Below are 18570 nucleotides of genomic sequence, written 5' to 3' on the forward strand. Positions count from 1 at the left end.
GCATCATGAATTTTTGCCAGAAGGCCAGACAGTAAACAAAGAGTATTATTTGGGCGTTATGAGACGTTTGCGTGAAGCAATTCGCCGAAAGAGACCAGAAATGTGGGCAGAAAACTCGTGGATTTTGCACCATGATAACGCACCGTCGCACAGTGCTATCATTATTCGTAATTTTTTGACGAAAAATGCAACAAATACCATCCAACAGCCACCGAATTCACCTGATTTGGCTCCCTGTGACTTCTTTCTGTTCAATCGAGTTAAAAAACCATTACGGGGAACGCGTTTTAGCAGCCGAGAGGAAGTAATGGAAAAATCGCAGGAAGCACTGATGGACATACCGAAAACCGACCGTAACTTTTGCAAATGTCAAGTTATGACACTAAGATTTAAAGGGAATATCAACAACAGATGTACCAATTTAACAAAAAAAACAGAACTCAAATCGGAACGATGGGAGCGCCACACGGTGGTTATTCCGGGAACTTTTTGATCAAGGTAGTATATTCACATCCCCTCGGTCTCCATATTCAGATTAAACAAAAGTGTTTAAATTTGAAGTGATCTCCAACGTCACCGGATGTAGAGTTACATAGATACCCCTCAAACCTTAACGCGATACTAAATAACTGAGGTGGAATAATAGAGAATTTGGAGTGACCTGCAGGTTGATCAGAATACCACTCTTCATGCCTGACTTTAGGCAGAAAAGTGGAATAAAAATAAAAATTTCAAAGAGGTATGCTTTGAAAATAAAAGGAAGGGTGAAATTGGTGCGCTGTACAGCAAAGCTAAATCTTTATCGAGAAGTAAGAAAGGAAGATCTATGCAAACAGTTAGAGATAAGGCGGGGGTAAGATAATAGTTGACACAGGAAAGATCCAAGAGAGATGGAAGGAATATATATTGAAGAACCGTATGGTAAAGAACTTCGGCCAACAAGGAAAGACATAGAAAAGGAACATGACGTAGATGAAGATAGTTTAGGTCCAGGCATACTCGACGATGAGATAGAAAGGGTATTGAGGGAGATGAAATTAAATAAGGCCGTGGGGGTGGATAACATTCCTGCGGAACTATTGGAATGTTTAGGAAAATGTGGGAGGAAGAGGCTATATGGGCTAATTCTTAGACTCTATGAGGAAGGAATCTGGCCGAAAGACTTTGTGAGATCAGTTTTAGTTCCTTTTCCGAAAAAGGTAAAGGCTAAATCCTTTTAGGAATACAGGACGATAAGTTTGATATCCCACGCAGCGAAAGTTGTTCTCAGGATCATAAACAAAAGGATAAAGAGTAGGGCAAGTGATTACTTAGGGGATGATCAGTTTGGGTTTAGGAAGGGGAGAGGTACGCGTGATGCCATTGCAGTAATGAGATTATTAATCGAGAGGAATATAGAACACAACCAGGAGGTATTTGCCTGTTTCGTAGATTTCGAAAAAGCGTTTGATAGAGTGAATTGGGAAAAACTAATGAGTATTCTGCAGAAAATAGGAATAGATTGGAGGGAAAGGAGGCTAATCCGCAACCTGTACATGTCTCAGACTGCTCAGGTGCGGGTGGGAAACGGGGAGTCAGGATGGGCAGTGCTAGGAAGGGGTGTAAGGCAGGGTTGCCCATTATTACCGTTGCTGTTCAACCTGTATGCAGAGGAAATGATCAAAGAGGCATGGGAAGAACTCGAGGTAGGAATGAAAGTGGGCGGGGAATTCGTGAAATCAGGAAAAGTGGATGAAGGGGGTATGGACCGGCAGTGGAATGTTGAAGACTGTAATTGAGGGGAGAATGTTAGACACGAGGAAAGGGAAGGAACAGTATAGGGATGTTGGACGGGATGAAGGGAGGAAGAAAGAGGGACCTGATGTAGAGTAGGATGCTGGATATTGTGTTTTGTTAGGAGTCACAAAATGTTTTATATAGTAGCTGTGTCCATCCAAAAACCTACCTTAACCGGTAGATTACCTTATAATAATAATAATTATATGTTTATAAATATATATATATATAATATATATATATATATATATATATATAAATATATATGTATAAATATGTATACATATATATATATTTATTTTATATTTTATATATACCCCCCTCATAGCCCCCCCACCTCGTTCCCACGCTAATTGCCTCTCAAAAAAATATTATTTATCTTTTATCATGCAAACACTGCACTTCCTTCTACATAGGTGAATGCATTACCCCCTTATCCATCCGAATGAATAATCACCGGTACTCCTGTAATTCTGCCTCACTCTCATCTCTTCCTATCCCTTCACACGCCAATTCCCACAACCTTTCATTCGACCAGTGTTTTTCCCTCAGCATCCTAGAATCCCTACCTGATTCAGCTACCAACATAGAGGTGAGAACTCGTGAATCCGCCTACATTCTATCCTTCCGTTCCTTTAAAATTCCCACCCTTAACCGCCATATTTAATTTTCCTCCCAGCATTCCCTCCACACCTCCCCTCCACACCTCCCCTCCACGCCCATAACTCTTTCCCCTCTCCTGATCCATAGCATATTTTCAGTCTCTCTTGAAGAAGGCCCCTGAGAGGGCCGAAAGCTCGAACAATTTACCGTGTAAGTGTTCTTTTATATGTGTCTATTCTTTTCTATTTGTGTTATGTTGTGTCAGCCCATTATTGTGCCGCTCGTATGAGTTTTTCCGGACAATCGTTATATTTATATATAAATATATATATATATATATCCCTCCCCGGACTACAACCTTGACGTGGTGGAAGGGCTTGTGCGTTCCGATGACCCCTAGAGCTGTACTGGCGGGAGTAATAAAAATTGCTCCTGGTAGGGTCACCCATGCCAGATAGGTCGAAGGTTAGGAGCCAGACGAAAGGTAGTCCACGCAGCGTCTGTTCCTCAGTGAGGCGGCTGCAATGGCGTCTGACCCCAGTGGGGCGGCCAGTAAGTGATGGTGTCACGTTAAAAACACTATTGAGGAAGGCAACGGGAAACCACCTCAATTATCATTCCCAAGAACAATGTGATGGACAATAGAGATATTTTGAGTCCTGGCAACCACGGGGCTCGGCCCAATCGGCCGTGTGTCGTGCCCGGCAGCGGGGGAGGCAAGGCTTCCGCGGTCGTCATCCCACGAAACCCTTGCAAGGGAAAACCAGCAGCAGCAGGACAGAAGACGCAGGAGAAGAAGACCAAATTAGTTAGAATAGGAACGTGGAATGTTAGGACAATGATGAGGACGGGGAAATTGGAGAATGTTAAGCGAGAGATGGAAAGGGGAAATATAGATATTTTAGGTCTATGCGAGGTGAGATGGAAAAATAGCGGGGATTACTGGAGTGATAAGTATAGAATAATATACAGCGGTGGGGACGAGAGCCAACGAGGGGTCGCCATAGTATTAAATGAAGAGGTAGGAAGAAGCGTAGTCAACATAGAGCAGGTAACGGATAGAATACTACTAGTGGAGATAAAAGCAGAACCGACGAACTTAGTAATTATCCAGGTATACATGCCACCGAGCAACCATAAGGAAGAAGAGGTCGATAGGATATACGATCAGTTAGAGGACATGATTGCATGTGTTCCTGCAGGGAAACATTTGATAGTGATGGGGGATTGGAATGCGACAGTAGGCGAAGGAAGAGATGGTGATGAGGTGGGGGACTACGGTTCAGGCACGAGGAATGACCGCGGGGAGAAAGCAGTTGAGTTCTGCAGGAGACAGGGGTTAGTTATCACCAACACTTGGTTCAGACACCACAAAAGACGCAGGTATACATGGAAAATGCCAGGTGACTCGGGAAGATATCAGCTAGATTATATCCTGGTTAGACACAGGTTTAGGAACAGTGTGATAAATTCCCACAGCTTCCCGGGAGCGGATGCGGACTCAGACCACAATTTAGTTGTTATGAAATGTAGCGTACGTTTTAAAAAGATAAGGCAGGGGCGGCGAGTTAGAAAATGGAATGTAGAAGCATTAAATGGGTTGAAAAGAAAGGAATACAAACAGGCGGTAGAGAAAATCATGGAGGACGGTAAAGAGCTAAGTACTATTGAAGAAAAATGGGAATGTATCAAAAAAGGGTTGTCTAAAGCGGCAAAAGACACTATTGGAACCGTTAACGCTAAAAGGACTCGTAAACCATGGATCACGGATGAGATGATTACAAAAATGGATGAGCGGCGAAAATGGAAGAATATAAATACAGAATTAGGCAAAATGAAGTACAAAGAATTGAACAATAAATTGAGGCGGGCAACAAATAAAGCAAAGGAAGCATGGTGGAAGACGCAGTGCGAGAATATGGAAAGTCTGCAGAGGAAGGGGGAAATCGGTGCGCTTTACAGCATAGTTAAATCTTTATCGGGAAGTAAGAAAGGGAGATCAACGATATCAGTTAGAGATAAGGCCGGTAAGGTAATAGTTGACGCAGGAAAGATCCAAGAGAGATGGAAGGAATATGTAGAAGACCTGTATAGTAAAGAGCTTAGACCAACAAAGTTAGACATTGAAAAGGAACATGACGTAGAGGAAGATAGCTTAGGTCCAGGCATACTAGACAATGAGATAGAAAGGGCATTAAGGGAGATGAAACTAAATAAGGCCGTGGGGGTAGATAACATTCCCGTGGAACTTTTGAAATGCTTGGGAAAATGTGGGAGGAAGAGGCTATATGGGCTGATCCGTAGTATTTATGAGGAGGGAATCTGGCCGGAAGACTTTGTGAGATCAGTTTTAGTTCCTATTCCGAAAAAGGTAAAGGCCACGTCATGTGAGGACTATAGGACAATTAGTTTGATATCCCACGCAGCTAAGGTTGTTCTCAGGATGATAAACAAAAGGATAGAGAGTAGGGCAAATGATTACTTAGGGGATGATCAGTTTGGGTTTAGGAAGGGGAGAGGTACGCGTGATGCCATTGCAGTAATGAGATTATTAATCGAGAGGAATATAGAACACAACCAGGAGGTATTTGCCTGTTTCGTAGATTTCGAAAAAGCGTTTGATAGAGTAAATTGGGAAAAACTAATGAGTATATTGCAGAAAATAGGAATAGATTGGAGGGAAAGGAGGCTAATCCGCAACCTGTACATGTCTCAGACTGCTCAGGTGAGGGTGGGAAACGGGGAGTCAGGATGGGCAGTGTTAGGAAGGGGTGTAAGGCAGGGTTGCCCATTATCACCGTTGCTGTTCAACCTGTACGCAGAAGAAATGATCAAAGAGGCATGGGAAGAACTCGAGGTAGGAATGAAAGTGGGCGGGGAATTCGTAAAATCAGTTAGGTTTGCTGATGACCAAGCTTTAGTTTGTCAGTCAGCCAAGGGGCTGCAAGCATTGCTGAGTGAATTGGAAATTCAGTGCGACAGGTATGGGATGAGAATCAATATTAATAAAACAAAGGTTATGCGATTTTCTAGAAAGAAAAAGGCCAAGCTTAACATTAAAATAGGAGGGCAAATGCTAGAGCAGGTAGACCAGTTTACGTATCTCGGTAGTGTTTTGGACCAACACGGTCAAAGTAGTAGGGACGTAAGGAGAAGAATTGCGCTAGGCAAAGAGGCTTTCACAAGGAGGAGGGAGTTGATGACGGGGACTTTGAGTAAGGATGTTAAGAAAAGACTCGTAAAAACTTTGATATGGAGCGTAGCTATGTACGGCGCGGAAACGTGGTCATTGAAGCAGGAGGATAGACGTAGACTGGAGGCTTTTGAAATGTGGGTGTGGAGAAGAATGGAGAGAGAAGAAAACAAATGAGGAAGTACTTGGTATGGTGGGCGAAGAGAGGGGTTTGTTGGGAGCAATCCTATGGAGGCAGGAAAAGTGGATGAAGGGGGTGTTGACCGGCAGTGGGATGTTGAAGACTGTGATAGAGGGTAGAATGTTGGGCAAAAGAGGAAAGGGAAGGAACAGGATAGGGATGTTGGACGGGATGAAGGGAGGAAGAAAGTACTCAGAGATGAAGAGGGACCTGATATAGAGTAGGATGATGGATTTTGTGTTTTGTTAGGAGTAATAAAATATTTGTTTGGTGGTTGTGTCAGTCCAAAAACCTACCTTAACCGGTAGATTACTTTAAAAAAAAAAAAAATATATATATATATATATATATATATATATATATATACATGTATATATACAAAAAATACAGTAAAATATCGGCTGAAGTCCCCCAAGGAACGTCGTATGCGAGATCCCACACAATCCAAACGAGGCAATATGACAATCAAACTCAAAATCTTCTTAGGTAGGTCAATAAGGTCAAGGTCGACAGTCGAACAATTTCCACGAAATTCGGTCACCAAGAATAAAGTTCAAGACGGGGAACGATCAGCGTTTCTCACTCCATTTTAGCTCCATCAAGTTAACCACCTCAAATTCTACGGGATGCAAATGAGAACCATTTGAGATCTTGAGATTCCATGCCTTCTTACGCTGCAGAAAAAAGATGTCACCACCAATCGTCATTATCACGTCCTCGGAAGAAGCAATTGATTAGATATGTAAACGTAGAAGGTGGGAAAGGCAAAGAGTCTAACTACGATTATATAACAGTTAGCGGTAAACGGAAAGATTTCTAGAATAGCAAAAGTATTTAGCTGAAGAGAGAGACTTTTTTTCGTAATCTCCCTACCTTTCCAACTCAATTGCTTCAGGATCAAATTGAAATTTTCTTAAGAGGCTAAATTACAGATTAAATCTCTTGCATAAATTGGAGGGATGTCTCTTTAGCAATGATGTTGAAAATGTTTTATTAACTCGTCGTATTATGGTAGGAGAGATCATTTCAATAAAAATTCGAGAGATTTAGTGCAGAACAGGTACATTTAAGACGTCATTTTTCCCACGAACGATAAGGAATGAGAATAAAATAACCTTTGTGTGACCGCCAGGGGAGAAAGGTGTTTTAGGTCAAGGATAGTCTGGTGTGTAAGTCCCCTGCCACACACCCTATTGGTGGCTTGTAGGGTACTAAATAAAACTAAAGAGGAAGTAAGGCACGATAAGCATAGCCAATAAACCAACTAAGACTTTACAACTGAACTAATCCAAAAGTGGCTACTCTGACTCCAATGCAGACTCACTCATCCTTCATTCTAGCGGTTAACATTTAAGAATACGTATGCGTTGTCTACCGCCAAGGTTACTTGTTTTTCCATTTTTTTATCCACAATAACAGTTACGCAGTTATAAGCAGAACTAAAACAGAAATCCAAAAGTAGATTCTCGCGTTAAATGAGGTTTAACGAGTAATGTCATACTTATGAGAAACTGGTCTCTAACGTTAAAACTCGGGTTAGGAGCAAGTTTACTTTTATTTTTTGCCACTCGAAAACCCTCTGAACCCTCTGAAGGGGTTGGCACGAGAAATTCTCACCTTTTTAAAATTTTGGAGCCATGATCTTCAAAAATGATATCTACGGAAATTCCTTTCCGCCTGTTTGGGCATAATATCTAAATACGTAATATCGTACAGCATAAAAAACATAAAAAATATTATTATGAAACTACTGTGGCATTATATTTGGAAAAAAAATTATTGAGGAATTGCAGGAATGTTGAATTAATCATTGATCCGAAATGCTTCTTTGAGAGAGAAAAAAAATACTTTTCGCCTTCTACTTCGCATTTCAGTAAATCCCCCAACCTTCGTTGAACACCATACAAGAACAATGGATAAATGATATATTTTGGGCGAACGCATTTGAAAAATGAAGCCACTCACGTCCCTCAAGCAATTTTGACTGGCTCACTTGCAGTGTAAGTTCAAAGTGAATCCAAAATGCTGGTAATTTATTGAAAATATCTGTCACAATCTTTAAGGTAAGGCATTACTTTAATATCGCCTTCATTTAAAAGCCATTATTAAGGTCATTTTCAACGATATAAGACGTTATAGCTTCATTAACTTCATAGCCACATCAACTGGTTTCGTAGTTAAAAGCTGAATACGAGCGAGTCTTCCTCAAGTTTGTTTTTTTCCCAAAAAACGCAAAAATAAGTATCAATTATAAAAACACGTAAAAGCACTTTCAGCTCGGTTTGCAAGAGAGGTTCGAGCCCCTTTAAACCCCCCGTGCATTGACCCCAGAAGGAGGCCAAATTTAAAGACGTCCTGGTGATATCGACTGATAAAGGTGTGATTTCTCGACAAGTTAAGTGAATGAGGAGTAAGAAGATATTTTTAAGTACACGTGTTGCTGACCGTTTAATATATGCATGCACTTCAAAGAGCAATTATCTGCAGGAGCGTGGCATAAAAGAACTGGTATTATCTCTTCATACGTTAATTGCCAAAGGGATTGGTGTGTTTGAGAATACTTGAAGGTATCAATTTCGTTCCATAAAGTACTAAGTCAATGTATTCTTGTTTTCTACATAAACCAAGGATTAGGAACCACCCTACACCAATCCCTTAGATGAAAGCACAATCGACCCACTTCATTTCACCGAAGTTAATCCCTCGTTATTTATCTCAATGACTTCGCAAGCCGCTAGCCAAGTTCTTTTTTCCTCTATGAAGAAGTTGTCAAAGGGTATTCCAGACTTTTTTTTGGTTTACACTTGACCCAATCATGAAACTCCACAGGATCGAAGGCATCCCTAGAAAAAGTTTCCTGCTTAACGGTGCTCCGAAAGGATGACCAAGCAAGACGAGGGGCACAATCGTGTGACCAACACTAGTCTGTCTAAAACTGACTCAGCGGAATTTTCGGATAGCATGAAATGTCGGAGTTGCGAATCAGTTTGGAAGATGCTTAACTTAAGAACAAGTTCATCACAAGTAAAGAAAACTGAGCTGACCTATAACAGAGACTTTATTCCAAATAAAAGTGAGTTAGTAGATTTAATCCTTTCACCCTTTCACATACTTTCCTTGGCATGCAGTAGATGCCAAAGCGCTTTGTTTAGACAGCCACTCTCCCTAGTTTTCTGAAGTCTTAGATCCGCTTTTGGAAAAGCATTCAAATTTTGAAAAATCCATATCCCCCTCTTCTTTAAGATGCGTTATCTCTCTCACTTTTTCATATCTTGGGGTGTATCATTCTTGATCATTAGTTCTAATCGTTTTTGATTCAACAAATGGTTGAATCGAAGTTATTAATGATATCATCAATTAAACACACGGATTATCTTCATGGTGGTAATTTTTTTCTCAGGCAACTATCGTTCGTTTTTTTATGCTTGACACACCTACTACAAATGTTTAGTGATAGCTAAGTAGTTCCTTTCTATATCTGATAACTTACGAATGGTGATGCTTTCTTCATTGCTAATTTGACACCTGTCACATTACGTGACAGAAATTTTTGGTAACATTTTTACACATTTTTAGTTGTTTTGCATGTGGTATTGTTCCTTTTTACGGTTGATGACCTAACGCCCCCCGCCACACGCCCTTGCGGCGGCTTGCGGGGTATTATATAGATGTAAATGTAGTAACTAACAGTCTTCTTTGAAATGTAAGTGACCACAACTACTCGCGTACTGCATACGGTAGATTACCCCATGCCAGGCATCCATCCGGTAGTTTTGTAAGGTAGCTAATATATATATAAAAATGTCACTAAACCAAGGGCAATGACCCCAAAATTAACCCATAACGTTATTATAAAGAGAAGACGCGGAGAGTAAAAAAACTTCAATACTAAATACTGACTTCCATTCATCAATGGTGCCAAGTCAACTTAAACAAAGGCAAACATTTTTGGTGTGCCATGTTTATTTTTATTACTAAACTAAAAATTCCATTGTTTGCGGGTTCAGCGGGAAAACAGACTACTCAGATTTTATTTGCGATCAAATTCGAGAGAACATTTGCAACTACTGATCGAAGAAAATTTAAAATTAACCAAAATTGCGGCGTGGGGAGTATCTGATATCCATGGTAGAAAAATTTTTAAAAATTGGAACGGGTCTAAGAAAACCCGGTAGGTTGCTAAAAATGCTACGAGAAGAGAGTAACGGACGTGCTGTAGACATTCGGTTGGGAGCCTCTTGATTAGCGAAGAGAGCTGGCAAGACTACATCTACATCTACTTAATACCCCGCAAGCCGCCGCAAGGGCGTGTGGCGGGGGGTGTTAGGACACCACCCGTAATTTAGAAAAGAAAAAAAAACCGCAGGCAAGAACCACAAATTCATACATCCACAAAGAAAACATGGCAAACATTCATGCAAGAACACTTACACCCCACACATGCAAACACTCAAACTACATCTTACATACACATGCACCTGAAAGTACACCTAACAGTTTTGCAGTGTTTAACTTTGCTCGGACTTGTAAATTCAATGTTTTTAATATTTCTAAAGTGACTTCGGTTCATTACTATTCTGATTTCTGATTGTTCAGGGAAAGAATGAGTATTTGTACCTATCTGTCCTGGAATCTATCTCCCTTATTTTATCTTTGTGGTCTGATCTACATAAGTAGTGTGGGGCCATTATAATTCCTTCAGTGTCATAGTTAAACTCGTTTGTTCTGAACCTTTCTAAAAGTCTAAGTCTCGCTTGTTCTCTCCGCACTTCAAGTGGTTCCCAGCCTAATTCCCTTCTACATCTACATAATACCCCGCAAGCCGCCGCAAGGGCGTGTGGCGGGGGGTGTTAGGCCACCAACCGTAAAAAGGAACAATACCTCATGCAAAACAACAACGTGGAAAATTACACCCACAGCAGCGCACACACTCATGCAAAAATTCCTTCATACAACACTCACCCTTAAGAGACCTGTCACACTTTTGTTCTTATCATAACAATTTTTAACGAATCTAGCGGAATTTCTCTTGACTTTATCTAATTCTTTTTGCCAAATTTTCTCCCAAGGATCCCAAATACTTGCGGCATATTCCAAATGAGGTCTAACTAGGGCAAAATAACACCTCTCTTTAACTTTCTCATTACATTTCCCCACCACCCGTTTTATGAAGCCAAGTTTCTTTAAAGCTGATCCGCATATTATCCTGATATGTGCTCCCCATGAAAGGCGTGGTGTTAGAACAACACCCAAATATTTAACTTGGTCGGCCGTAGTCAGTACTGAGCCCTCTATTTTATAGTTTATATCCTGTTCCTGGCTTCCTTTGTTCCAAAATTTCAAAACTGCGCATTTATCTATATTGAGTGTTAATCCCCATTTATTGCACCATTCTGAGATATTGTCTAAGTCTCAGAGAGTAGCTTGCGATCTAGTTGGCTCCCTATTTCACTGTATACCACCGTGTCGTCAGCAAATAACCTCAGATTGCTACCAACGTGTGTGCTTAAGTCATTAATGTATATTAAGAACAGAAGAGGCCCTATTACACTTCCCAGGGGGACAATAAGACAGATATAGGAAAACTGGGTTTTCTTGTGACAACGAGGGAATTATAACAGCACTAAATTAAATTCGTAGATTTGACCACAGGGATAAAAGAAGAGCGATAGACACCGCCGCAGACAGATTCATGTCCTAGATCTTCCCTCGCACGATATGCAATCATAACAAAATCGAACCCAAGAAACCAAAAAAAATAAATTAACTGAAGCACTAAAACTAAATGAATCAGTCAAACGCAACAATTATTGCATGATGTACGTATATATGAATTTATGCATGCATAAGCATAGGTTTTGCAGAGTGATTATTATATATTCAAATGCATGCATGAATATATATATTTCTGCACGCATGTTTGGTGCTCTGACACCCTCCGCCACGCACGCTTGCAGGCTAATGTGTAGGTGTAAGATTATAAATCGCAGTATTCAAACCATAAGTTTGTTTAGATAAGCGAGGGTAAAGTTTATATACAATCAAGCCTAACGGCGTGTGAAACTCAAACATTCAGAGTAGGGAAGGCCAAATGCGTTTTTCAACGAAGTGCGTAGAAAAGGTACTCCATAATTCAGAAGGATACGACTTTTTAAAACTACTGTGAGTCGGCATTCTGTCGGAGGTCTCAGCAGTCACTGTTCAGTGAGTAAATCATTTAGCCTATTCTCATGAGTTTTACATAGTTGATTATTTTTTTAAATTCGGGCATAATCAATCAATGTGACATTAGGTTTTCCGCGTACTGGCTTCAACAATGCGCGGAAAAAGCCAAGCTCCTAATAAAAGCTCGAATTTTGGAGTTACTGCCAATTTGTTTAGATGTATAGATACGAAGGCAACAAGTTCCCTACCACACCCCACCACAAGCCCTTGTGCGGTATTGTGTAGATGTAGATAAGAGGGCTTCTTATCTACATCTACTCTAATTTTAATTTATTTCTTCGCTCAGTCAATCTGAATCAATCGTAATCACTTTGGAAAGCTGTCATTGAGACACATTTCGTTTTTCATGACGTGCTGGAAGTTTTTCTGCCTGAGAGGTAGATTTTTTAAAAGCTCGTTCGATGTTCTGCTCGAGCATTTCACAATCCGAAACTGATCGATCCCCAGGATTTTCATTCGCACTGAGCTGCCTCGTTCCACCTCACTCAAGTTTCGCTTTCGAGGTATTTCACACATGTCATGTGCAGGAGGGAAACGTCGGCCACCTCCTACCGACCTCTTCGGCTTTCCTGGCCCTCCTCAAAACGGAGGGGACCGCGAGGGAGAGGCGATGCTACCGCAGGATTGAGGAGGGTAAGGGCTACGAGGCCGGCCGCTTCCTTTTTACCCCCTAACCCCGCTTTCATGGGAAGCATGGTATGCACCCCTCCGTCCTTCGGCCCATATCCTAGGGAGAGGTGGACTTGTGTGATAGGTGCGCCGAGTTTGAGAAGAAGAGATAGGTGAACCTAAATCCGAACGAGTGGGAATCTCACGTTCGAACCCAAGGACTCTCCTTCGTATCCGGGGGGGATACAATGGGGGGTTTCTTTTCGACCCCCCACCACTGCCGCCCCGGCACCGCAACGAAAAGGAAGAGGAGGCATCTACGACCTCCATTATTCCCGCCAAGGCGTAAACAACCCCCTTTCGGGGCGGCAGCAGACTCGGGCAGACGTTGGGCATGGAGATGGTTAAGGGGTGGGTTTTTTAAAACCATTGCCTCCCACCACCTCTCCCTTCTTCAACTCAGAACCTGCCGTCTACTACGCCCCTGTTCCCTCCTCCCCTGACGTGAAAAGAGTTTCTCTCCAAAACTTAAGCCCCCCCTTTTTTCAATGCATACGCCTCCAGCCTAACTCCCCTCGCCACATCTACTTTTCCTGACCTATCCAACGGGCTGTCCTGTGCGCCCTCTAGCGGAACACGCAGCATATCCTCTCTTCCCCCCCCCCCTTTCCCCTCCTCCCTCCCCATCCCTTAACTCCTTAGACATGCCCCTTCTCCCCCGCTTACCTTATTCCTTTCCCCTCGGCTTCCCCTTTCCTAATACATCAAATTCCCCTCACCCTTTGCCTTCTCCATACTGCTTCTTCCCTCCTCTAAACTTGGTCCAATTTTAAGCCCCCACCTACCAGCTAGGATTTCCCCTTCCTTCCCCACACAATCCCTCTCTCCGCCCCTCTTCAATGGGATATGTATGTGTGAAATGTGTGCTTGTATACATAGAATACACAAAAAAATACATACATTATGTATATGGATATATATATATATATATATATATATATATATATATATATATATATATACATACATTAATATATGAACATATATATACATGTATATATATATATATATATATATATATATATATATATATATATATATATATATAAGTATACATATACACACACAACCATATACACCCGTGTATATGGGAACGGAGAATCCTCCCTTTCGAATCGAGAAGGCCCCTCCGCCTTCCAAATGGGGTGCAGCGAGCGCACTGCATGGGAGGGGGAGAGAGAGAGGGTGGAAGAGAGAGAAGTAGTCGAAAACAAGACGCACTCTCTTCCCACACTCATGCACGATGGAGGGAGTCCCTCCATCCCCCTCTTGCCCCTCCCCGTCCTAAACCGAACGCTTCTCTGCTGGGCGGCTGAGGGGAAATGGGAATGCGCGCGGCGTTGCCAAGTCTCTCCTCATCTCCTTCTCCGTCCCTCTTCGGGAGAGCCAGGAGGGAACGGTGGGTGAGATGGGCGGGCGGGTGGAATGGATGGATGGGGTGATGGTGATGATGAGGCTCACGCGCACTCACGGAACCCTGCCACCCCGCCACAGCCTCCGAACTCTTCGAGCGTGGGCGAGGTGACCGGATTTTTCGGTTGCCAAAAAGTGCGGGACTGATGCGCTGCTAATTGGGACTCGCACGGCAGCTACTGATAGGTGGTTAGAGATGGAGATCCGGTCTAGAAACTTCCCAATACCGGGAACGGAGTAATTTTGTACTCACATGGGAGCGCAATATTTTAACGTTGACCAAAATTAATTCATTGCCAAGCCTAAAATTTAAATAGTTAACCACGTGGTTACTTTCACAGCGTTTTATCATGTTAGTCATAGGGTTCAGAACTAATGAGTGTAACGATGATACTAAAGGAATTACAATGGCCTCACACTACTTTGGTAGATCAGACTACAAAGATAAAATATGGGAGATAGATTCCAGTACAGATAGATACAAACTCATTCTTTCCCCGAACAATCAGAACTCATAATAGTAATAAACCGAAGTCACTTTAGAAATATTAAAAACATTGAATTTACAAGTCGGAACAAAATTTAAACTTTGCAAAGATGTTAGGTATGCTTGTAGGTGCATGTGTATATCAGTTTTGTAGTTTGTGTGTTTGCATTGGTGTGGGTTGTTGGGGTTTTTGCATGAATGTTTTGTTTGTGGATTGTATACATTTGTGGCTTTTTCATGCGGTTTATTTTTCTTTTCTTTCTAAATTACGAGTGGTGTCCTAACACCCCCCGCCACACGCCCTTGCGGCGGCTTGCGGGGTATGAAGTAGATGTAGATGAAGTCGAGAGCATGAAGGCCAACTAACAAAGCATGCTTGCCTCACAAAAGTGGGTTTCAACGAAAAGGAGGATCATTTACTCTACCTCTGGTAGGAGGCAAGCATACTCAGATGGCTCCCCTGCAACAAATCGAGGCCGTGTAAAACTGCTAATAAAAAATGTCTCTTATAATATGCCAGGTAATCCAAGATCAGCTACCAAGCAAATATCCTGTTACTGAATAACGCCGTTTAGTTCATCTAAGAAAGTGCACTGTGAATCACACAGTTTAAAGTCTTCAACCTTTCTCTTCAATTCGCTCAAGTTTAAACTTTTAGAAACGGTTTAAACTTACCAGTTCTTAAATATTTCGCAAATACCACATTTCTCATTTTTTCGTTTGTAATCTTTACAACTTCACTTATGATTCAATTATCCTACACTAAATTTGACTACGCTCATGTGGAGAGATTATATTTGCTCAGTAAATTACATATGAATTAGTGTTTCGTGTTGTAATGGATCCTAAACGGTCTCACTTTCAACTTGATATTCTTTGATGTTATTTCTATAAATTCACTACTGTCCCTACACATGCCAAAAAGGTTATCCATATCACGATCTACTTAGATATAGTAAAAGTTAAAACAATGGATAAACAAACACTTCGCCTTCCCAACTTTATTTTCCTGAGGCTACGAGCAAAATCTTTCTAATTTGCGTGGATGTCGCCGCATAGTATAAGGTCAAACAGACGAAATACGATATTTAAAAATGATGCCTATAATATAAAAATACCATCGTATTTCGTTCAGGTAAACATTTATAATAAGAGTTAATAAACTTCAAAGTATTAAGAATTTGAAAAAGAGGTCAGGCTTGTGTGTTCCGACGACCCTTAAAACTGTGCTGGCGGGAGCAATCATAATTGCTTTTAGTAGGGTCACACATGCCAGATATGTCGAAGGTTAGGAGCCACACGAAAGGTAGTCCACGCAGCGTCTGGTCCTCCGTGGGGCAGCCATTCAGTGATGGTGTCCGTTAAAAACAACATTTTATTTTATTTATTTATTTATTTATTTATTCAGTATAAGTCCGAAAACAGCGCATTCTGGCCTTTACATCGAACTATTAACAACGATAACAATGATCACATTTACAAACACCCAAGCCCTAGGTGGTGGAAAACTCACCCAGGCGGGAATCGAACCCGCGACCCTTGGAATGGCAGACGAGGACGTTACCCCGCCGCCACCGGGGTCGGCAACGGGAAATAATCTCAATTATTATTCCTAAAATTTATATGATGATCAATACAGAGAATGTGAGTTCTGGTAACTATGGTACTTGGCCCTATCGGCCGTGTGTCGTGTCCGGCAGCGCGAAGGGCAAGGCTTCCGTGGTCGTCGTCCCACGAAACCCTTGCAAAGGAAAGCCGGCAGCAGCAGGACAGAAGACGCAGAAGAAGAAAACCAATTCAGTTAGTATGGGAACTTGGAATTTTAGGCCGATGTTGAGGACAGGAAAATTAGAGAATATTAAGCGAGACATGGAATGTGGAAATATAGACATTTTAGGTCAATTCGAGGTGAGATGGAAGGATAGCGGGGATTACTGGAGTGATAGTTATAGAGTAACATATAGCGGCGGGGAAGAAAGCCAACGAGGGGTTCCATAATAATGAATAAAGAGGAAGGAAGAAGCGTAGTAAGAATAGAACAAGTAACGGATACAATATAACTATTAGAGATAAAAGTTAAACGGACCAATTTGGTCATTGTTCAAGTATACATGCCACTAGGCAAGCATAAGGAGAAAGAAGTCGATAGGATATACGATCAGCTAGAGGACATAATCGCGTATGTTCCTGCTGGGAAACACTTGCTAGTGATGGGGGATTGGAATGATAGGCGAAAGAAGAGATGGTGATGAGGTGGGGGACTACGGTTTAGGCATGAGGAATGACCGCGGGGAGAAAACAATTGAGTACTGCAGGAGACAGGGGTTAGTCATGACCAACACTTTGTTTATACACCACAAAAGGCGTAGGTATACATGGAAAATGTCAGGTGACTCAGAAAGGTATCAGTTAGATTATATTCTAGTTAGGCAAAGGTTTAGGAACAGTGTGATCAATTCGCACAGCTTCCCGGGAGCGGATGCGGACTCTGACCACAATTTAGTTGTTATGAAGTGTATCGTTCGATTAAAAAAGGTAATGCAGGGGAGGTAGGTTAGGAAGTAGAATGTAGAAGCAAATGAATATATTGCAGAAAATAGGAACAGGTTGGAGAGGCAGGAGGCGAATCCGCAGCCTGTTCATGTCTCAGACTTCTCAGGTGCGAGTGTGGTACGGAGAATTCGGATGGGCAGTGTTAGGAAGAAGAGCAAGACAGAGTTGTCCATTATAACGTGTGCTGTTCAGTGTATATGTGGAGGAAATGATGAAAGAGGCATGGGAAGAACTGAAGGAAGGAATGAGAGTCGGCCGGAAATTAATGAAATCAGTTGCATTTGTAGTTGGCCAAGCTCTAGTTTGTCAGTCAGCCAAGGGGTTGCAGGTATTTCTGAGTGAATTGGAAATTCAGTGCCATAGATACGGGATGAGAATCAATATCAATTGATAAAGTTTATACGATTTTCCACAAAGGAAAAGGCTAAGCTAAACATTAAAATAGGAGGGTAAAAAATAGAGCAGGTAGAACAGTTTACGTACCTCGGAAGTGTTTTGGACCAACACAGTAATAATAGCAGGGACTTAAGGAGAAGAATTGCATTAGGCAAAGAAGCTTACACAGGAAGGAGGGAATTGACGGCAGAGATATTGAGTAGTAGTAGTATTTAGGGGAGGCGACCGACAGCTGAAGTCATTTGCGCCATAGGGGATGGACAGGAAAGGATTAAGAGAAACCCGGCGTCGGCTTTAGCCTACTCTTTACGAAAGGCGGCAAGAGGTCACCTCAAGTAGGGATCGAGATACCTCTGAAAAATATTCAACACCGCTGGGAGTTGAACCTGGGCCCTCTGGGTGGGAAGCCAGTACGTTAGCCCCCGCACCATCTCGATCCTTCACCGAAAACAAGGCGTGTAATTAATAATAATAATTTCCCAAGGCTTTCCCAAGGAGTTGGTGACGGATGCTGAGTAAGGATGTTAAGAAAAGGCTCGTTAAAACTTTGATATGGAGCGTAGTTATGTACGGCGCGGAAACGTGGTCACTGAAGCAGGAGGATAGAAGTCGATTGGAGGCTTTTGAAATGTGGGTGTGGAGAAGGAATAAGAAGGTGAAGTGGAGAGAAAGAAAAACAAATGAGGAGGTCCTGGCTATGGTGGGGGAGGAGAGGGTATTGTTAATGGATAAAATCGAAAATTTTAATTAAAAAAAATTATTCTTAAACAATAGCTAAACATCTCAAAAAGAGAGAGAGAGAGAGAGCCACATTCATTTTTAAGGCCAAATTTAATCTTTTTCAGCGTATTCAAATAAATTGAGTGACTATTATTTTTAAGCTCTACCTTGGTCTCCTTTATCTACAAGACTTTGATCTCTTTTAATGGCTAGTTGAAAATAATCGAAACGCCTCCATAAAACTGTGGGTTAAGTGGGTGCAATGAGAAATAATTTAATGTTTTCCTTCAAATAAACCCTGAATAGTGATAAAAAAGCAAATACAATAGTCTCAGAAAAAGTTTAACCATTTAT

The sequence above is a fragment of the Hetaerina americana genome, unplaced genomic scaffold (genome assembly GCF_022747635.1).
Source record: "Hetaerina americana unplaced genomic scaffold, ioHetAmer1.1.p SCAF_7, whole genome shotgun sequence".
NCBI classification, from domain to species: Eukaryota; Metazoa; Arthropoda; class Insecta; order Odonata; family Calopterygidae; genus Hetaerina; species Hetaerina americana.